At 43.0% G+C, this 7,027-nt stretch overlaps 1 non-coding gene across 1 annotated transcript; it reads right to left on the minus strand.

Annotated features, from left to right (window-relative positions):
- Nucleotides 1–6,595: 6,595 nt before the first annotated feature.
- Nucleotides 6,596–6,750, minus strand: LOC143432372 (5.8S ribosomal RNA). Its single transcript, XR_013102997.1, has one exon. It is a non-coding gene; the product is annotated as a 5.8S ribosomal RNA (ribosomal RNA).
- Nucleotides 6,751–7,027: the final 277 nt, after the last annotated feature.

The raw sequence follows: 7,027 nt of genomic DNA on the forward strand, positions 1-7,027 counted from the left end.
CGTCGACCCCTTCCCATGTTAAATGAATGATTAGTTCTGCAAGACAAGAAGCCTGAATTAGTGAGATCTTTGCGAACATAAGCAATTTGTAAGTAATACATTTTTTCTCTTTGAATATATAAATTCCTGTTTTATATCCATTTCGGTCCAATTCTGTTATAGCTTTTGAGCAGAAGTAATATTGATTATACCTGGTATTTGCAATAGTTCTTTATTTAACAGATTTTATGAACGTAGAAGCATCATTTGTGAGATATATCGATCTACTTTGCAGTTCTATCAGTTTCTTTTTCTGCTCAATACTTTCTAGTCTCAGGTCCATATACTTATCGTTTATCACCATCATATATGTTGCGTAAGATTATAATAAATTTCTTGTCCATAAATTTTGCGGATATTTCAATTAAATTTCCTTTGCTTGAAAAACGGAAATTAAAAACGAGTGACACGTACCATTTTTTGGAAACGTTGTATCGTAATTTGCATCTGACTGTTGTGAAAGGCACGCACTTTACTTAACGTTTGGAATGATTCGGTTAGCGGAGTAAAAAAATATTCTACTTTCGAAATTGTCGGCTCTTGTAATTCTAAGTCAAATATATTCATCTGCCGACATCGTGAACACTGTTTTTTGGCTAAATTCCAGAAAAACAAATATATTATAAGTAATATAATAAACATCGTAATATTAAATTTAATTTTGTTCATCGTTTCCTTGTTGGACACATCCATAACAATATACAGGGTGGGGTAGTAATAATTAGCACCTCAGGTATCCTCGAAACTATAAATTTCATAGAAATTTTTGCTGATATAAAATTGCACAGTACAAAGGTACCATCCGTTGATGAAAATAGTTTTTTTGTAAGTGGAGGTATGTTGGACATTTGAAGGTCACCTTCATTTTTTAAAATGAATTGGTATGTTTATTCTTCCGTAATACGATCGAGCATTTTAAAACGAGTTCAACGACCTGTTACATGAAGCCACTGAAGGTCACAAAAAGTAAAGAAAGGCGATAATACTTACGGTTTTGATAGTAAATGAAACATACGTATTGTAAACAGTGGTGGAAGGAAGTGAATAAACATTGTTCGAAGGGCATTTTAATAGTATACAGGATAAGTTAAACATTATAATATTAATAATGAAAAATCGGTTTGATCACGTTTGGTTAGGCTGTTCGATTGTCGTCCATTTTATAAATACTGAGCTGCGATTCCTGAGGACAGCTCACACAATTGTTGAACTACGGAAGATTAACATTATGAATTTTAATCAAAAGGTAACTAAATTCCATTAGATTGTAAACAAATGTTAATGTTTCATTTTAAATAGTGAGATTAAATACTCTTTACAAAACTACAAGAATGGATAGATTCCTCTCTGTTATTATTATTTCATAAAGAATTATAATTGCAATTATATATTTCATTACGATAAAAAATATTTCTCAGGAAATTCTAAATATTAAATTAAAGAACCAAGCAAAACATTTTCAATAATTACGAATATGAAAAATACTTGAACATTCCAATGGAAAGATGTTCTAAACAGGAGTTAGAAAAATCAAACAATCACCTTCAATTCCAGAATTTATCTATATGAGGTAAAATATTTTGAAAACTTTAATTACAGTCTTTAATGCAAGCAGTTGGACCGTATGTCGATTTTAAGAAAATTGATGAAAGTCAACCGTTTTGAAGTAGTCAGAATCTTTGTCGTTTGAACAATAAGTGACTAACAAATGACTGCATAAATTTCAGACTTATGAACATATGGATTAAATCTTATGCAGACACGTTTATAACCGAGTTACTAAATAATAATCAGCAGTAAGTAATCATTTTAAAACTTAAACGATTACACCTCGCATACATTTAAAAGTATTGCAAACGTGAAAAGTAAGTGGTTTATGAAAAACTCTTCTAAAAGAACGGACGAAGGCAATAGAAATCTTTGCTGGAGTAAACAAGTTCTAAAATTCTAAGTAACGCGATGGCCCTTATCTGCCTACGATTCATAGCAAGTAAGTTCTGAAATTCTATGAAATCCGATGGGGCTCATCACTATCAACGTTTCGAAGGAAGTTCTCAAACTCTCAGTTCTGCGTTTAAGGCTATGTATGTTCTATATATCTATGTAAAGTAATGGTCCCTATCAGTTGTGACGGAAACCTATCTACAGTAAGTCAGGGAAGCTCGAAGGGGTTAATTATTCAAATACTTTAAGGTGTAAAACGTACTTTAATCTAAAGCGATCTGTCGTTACAATGTATCCACTTACGTACAACATTTCGCGGGCTCGCGAACGCAAAAATAATCACCGAAACGGGAGGGTATTTCGAAACTGCGAGACTATAGTTTCTTGGGCGCCAGCTGCTCAGAAAGCACCAAAGAAATAGACTACACGACCCCGGGAAACTTGGGGCGGAACAATGCTCGAAACCTCGAAATGCTGCTCCTCTCGACTACGCCTAGCCGAGTACATACACTCGGGTCGCGGGATACTGAAGTCACGGCTTCTTTATTTATGGCCTCGAGGTGGGTTTAACTAACAAGGGCTATAGAAAACTACGCAACACGCCGCGAATGACCGGGGATCACCACCCGCTTCACGATATAAGATATAATATACAATATGCGATACATGAAATGCGGCATGAAAATAGGACGCTTTAGTGAATAAGCTCTCACGTTCTCTTCTTCAGATTCCTTGAATTCGCTGGTGATCCTCGGATCTCCTGAATCCTCTTCGGGGCTCCTTGGTGGGACGAGCTGTACGCTTCGGTATTGTTCGGGGCCATCGATCAGTGGATTTCGGCGATCACCTCTTCTCGCCCCCTCGGGTGTCTCACCTGCAGGACCGCTAGATTTTCAACTTCTCTTTAGGCAGTTAAGGGGGGGGGGGGTTGAGGTTATTCTCGCATCCCAAAGCATTATAAAGCATAGAAGCAGATAAGTATAATGCCATGCATAATTGCTTACAGCTTATTTAATTTGCATCGTTGAAATGAGATGTGCAATCGCATGGTGTAATGCTTTAGGTATCTATTGCTTTGAGACGCTGACAATATGAAACCCCATTCCGCTGGAAGAAACAGCAGAATTCACAATCGGTTGCTGTGTAGGAGCAAACAAGTATAATAACATGAATAGAAGATAACATGTTACATACTTTACCATCTTCGGAATACGGAATACCACCAAGGAAATACGTTTGTTTGACACGTAGAAACTGTGAAGCGCGATCCCGCTTTATGGATCCCTTCTATTGACATTCATTAAAAGCGTAGAAGCATATAAGCATATTGCTATGCATAGAAGGTTACAGGTTACTTACCTTGAAACGTTGAAAAGAGATGCGATATCGCATTGCATGCAGGCTACGAACTCTAGTGCATTGACAAGTAGACCCATTAAAGCGCAATTCTGTTGCATGGACTGCGGACTTCACATTCTAATGAAGTATAATATATCTGATATTATCTTATCTAAGCATAGTGCATGCATATAGGATTCCATCTTACTTACATTGAAACGCTGAAATGAGATGTGCTATTGCATTGCATGGAGCATTAGAAATATACTGCTTTGACGCGCAGACACTATAAAGCGCCATCTAGTTGCATAGAACTGTAGAATTCACATTCTTTCAAATCGTAGAAGCAGGCAGACATAACTCTATGCATAGAAGAATATAACTTACTTACTTTGGAACGTTGGAGTTATACAGCATCAGAACTATATTACTTCGATACGTAGACTTTTAGAAACGCTATCTCGTATCAAGGAAGTGTGGGATCTATATTATTTTGAAGTGTAGGTGCAGATAAACATACCGCGTTGCATTGAATATTACAACCTATCATGAAACATTGAAATGAGATGCGACATCGCGTTGAATGAAGTAACAGAACTCTATTGCTTCGACAAGTAGATATCTAAAAGCGCTATCCCTCTGCAAGGGAGTGTAGTGTTCACATTCTTTTGAAGGGTAGAAGCAGATAAGCATAATGCGATGCATAGAGCTTTACAACCTACTTACTTACTTTGAACCGTTGATACGAAATGCGATATCACGTTTTATGAAGCATTAGTACTGTATTGCATCGATTTGTAAACATTTAGATACGCTATCTCGTAGGAAGGAAGTGTAGGATTTATATTCTTTTAGAGTGTAGTGTGACGTCAGGCGTAGCGCCTGCCACCCATCAGCCTCTTTGCCGCCTCCAGCATCAATCCCTGCACGCAGGCAACCTGCCGTACACGCCTGCAGATCCAGCAACCAGCAGCGTTCGCGTGCGTGCTAGTGCACGCGCTCACTCGCACTTTTACGCATCGCCTTCTCGTTTCCATCTACGAGTATCCGCGCCTCCCTCGCATCGATGACTTCGTCTAGAAGGAAGAAGTCGTAGCCCGTCACCAGAATGGGGACTGTTCCCCATTTTAAGGAACCTCGAGACCAAGGCAGTCGAGGAACCACCTGCTAACAGCTGGCCAGGCCCGGCGCCGACGCAAAGTCTGTTCCACCGGGTAGTTTGACCGAGCTTGCGGCGGGCTAGACGCACGTACATTCGAGAATGGACTGGTTGCGGCCCGATACCGTACGTGTACCGTCGCGCAGCCGGCCGGGCGACCGAGGGTCTGCCACGTGCGCAAGATTGCGACGCCACAGGCGCCCACTCGGGCCGTAGACCGACGCGCAACGGGTCACGACGTTCTACTAGGGGAGAAGTGCACGACTACATCACCGGAACGTTCGCCGACGACGGCGTGCCGCTCGCTGTGGAACCGCGATGGTACCACCGGGGCATCGCGCGCCATCGGGAGCCAGTATCGTCGTCGATGAATCTCTCCATTTGATCATTTGGGTTTCTCAGGTTTACCCCTGAACGGTTTCACGTACTCTTGAACTCTCTCTTCAAAGTTCTTTTCAACTTTCCTTCACGGTACTTGTTCGCTATCGGTCTCGTGGTCGTATTTAGTCTTAGATGGAGTTTACCACCCACTTAGGGCTGCACTCTCAAGCAACCCGACTCTAAGGAGAGATCCTCCCGAAACGCGTACCGGTCGGTACGGGCCTGGCACCCTCTGTGGATAAATGGCCCCATCCAAGATGGACTTGGACGCGGTTCATTGTCTCAGGATAAACGGATCCTCCCGAACACTAGATTTCCCAGCGGCGGAACCGCCGGATTCAGTGTTGGGCTCATTCCTGTTCGCTCGCAGCTACTAAGGAAATCCTGGTTAGTTTCTTTTCCTCCGCTTAGTAATATGCTTAAATTCAGCGGGTAATCTCTCCTAATTTGAAGTCGTCTCTACGTGACGCACGAAATTCATTCGTGCCATCGAACTCGGTTACGGAGAGAAGGTAAAGAGATTCGTATGTATAATATATACAAGATGAGGAGAGAGCATCGGCGAACGGGGACGGCAGACGACGAAAAGAACTTTCGTCCATCTCCGACACAGCGATCCTTTGATTTACCGCTCGAGAAACCGGCGAGAACTACACGCACCTCTTCGTTGTTGTTCTCGTCGAGGCGTTTTGTGCACCTCGCCAATGTCTTTCGTGTGTCGGTATTTCTTTTATATAAGATTCGTAAAAAATATAAAAAAAATGTGAGACTCTCGCTAGACGACCAAGCTACTGGCGTTTCTTTAACATCCGTCCTCTTTATCATCGTAGCTGCGAACGATCAACACCGTTTATACTCTCCAGCGGTTCCAACATCTGCGCGTAACACGCAGACATCGAAACGGAGCGGCTCCTTTTCCCCCGATTTTATTACCCTGATCCTTCAAAACGAAGGACACGCCGAGTTGGAGCGCCCTCACGAATAACGTTACGACATTACAGCGCAACGACGGCCTATGTTCGAGTGACATTCCGCGCGAGAGATCTTTTTTTTCCCTCGCGGAACATGTTATACACACGCGGAGAAAACAGAGAGAACGGGTTATTTTCATCGAACACCCTGGGGCTGTACGAGGAGAACTTCGAACGATCGGATGCGCATCATCGTCCCTCGCGTTACGACGATGTCGCTCTCTCTCTTGTATATCTCTTCTCCCTCGACCGAGTATTCTTCCTCGGTCTTGCGGCATGAAAAAAATTCATTTTAAGCGATGTCGGGCGCGCGCATGTTCGTATCGTGCGCTAAAGGCAGGCGAAGGCGATGCGTGTGGCGGGTGCGCGAATTCGGAACGCGGAACAAAATCGGCGATCGAAACACGAAGCGGTTCTCCGTGGGCGATCGTCTGTTTAATGGACGACTTACGACGCCACGAAGAACTCACGCGAGTTCGTGATCGACACACCGTCGAGTTCCATGAACACGATTACGCACGTCGCACGCGCACACACGTTGCCAATCGCAGATTGCCTCAGCACGGCCACAGACGACTCGGACGAACGTCCAACGATCGCTTGTACGTCGCGTATCGCTTCTCTTCTTCCCTTTTTCGGTGCCGCCCGAACTCAGAAACGTTCGTAATTTAATTCGAGAATGAACGACGGCGGGCAGATTCGAGCACCGTGGGGAAAGAAGATTCGACGAAACGCAACGCAAGCAGTATTTTGGTTACGTGAACGACCCTCAGCTAGGCGTGGTTCAGGAATTGTATCCGTGGACCGCAATGTGTGTTCAAAATGTCGATGTTCATGTGTCCTGCAGTTCACACGTTGACGCGCAATTAGCTGCGTTCTTCATCGACCCACGAGCCAAGTGATCCACCGTTCAGGGTAATCGTACATGTATATTTTATTGATCTTTAAGTCTCTTGGTACTAAAGTTCGAACAAGTCGATACCCAATCGTCTCCAGTGAAAGAGACGCGGGCTTCGCCGAACCGTGGCGACTTTCACCGCTCGAAGGAGGTCGAGGCAACACGATATATCGGTCCTACGGATGAAACGCATACGCCGATGGTTGGCGCGTAATGTCTCCCTCAAAGTTACGAAAAATGCACACGCGCGTCCAGGTATGAAGAAAAAAAAATCTTTCAAAAATTCGTTAGGACTCC

This window comes from Xylocopa sonorina, unplaced genomic scaffold (assembly GCF_050948175.1).
Source record: "Xylocopa sonorina isolate GNS202 unplaced genomic scaffold, iyXylSono1_principal scaffold0094, whole genome shotgun sequence".
NCBI classification, from domain to species: Eukaryota; Metazoa; Arthropoda; class Insecta; order Hymenoptera; family Apidae; genus Xylocopa; species Xylocopa sonorina.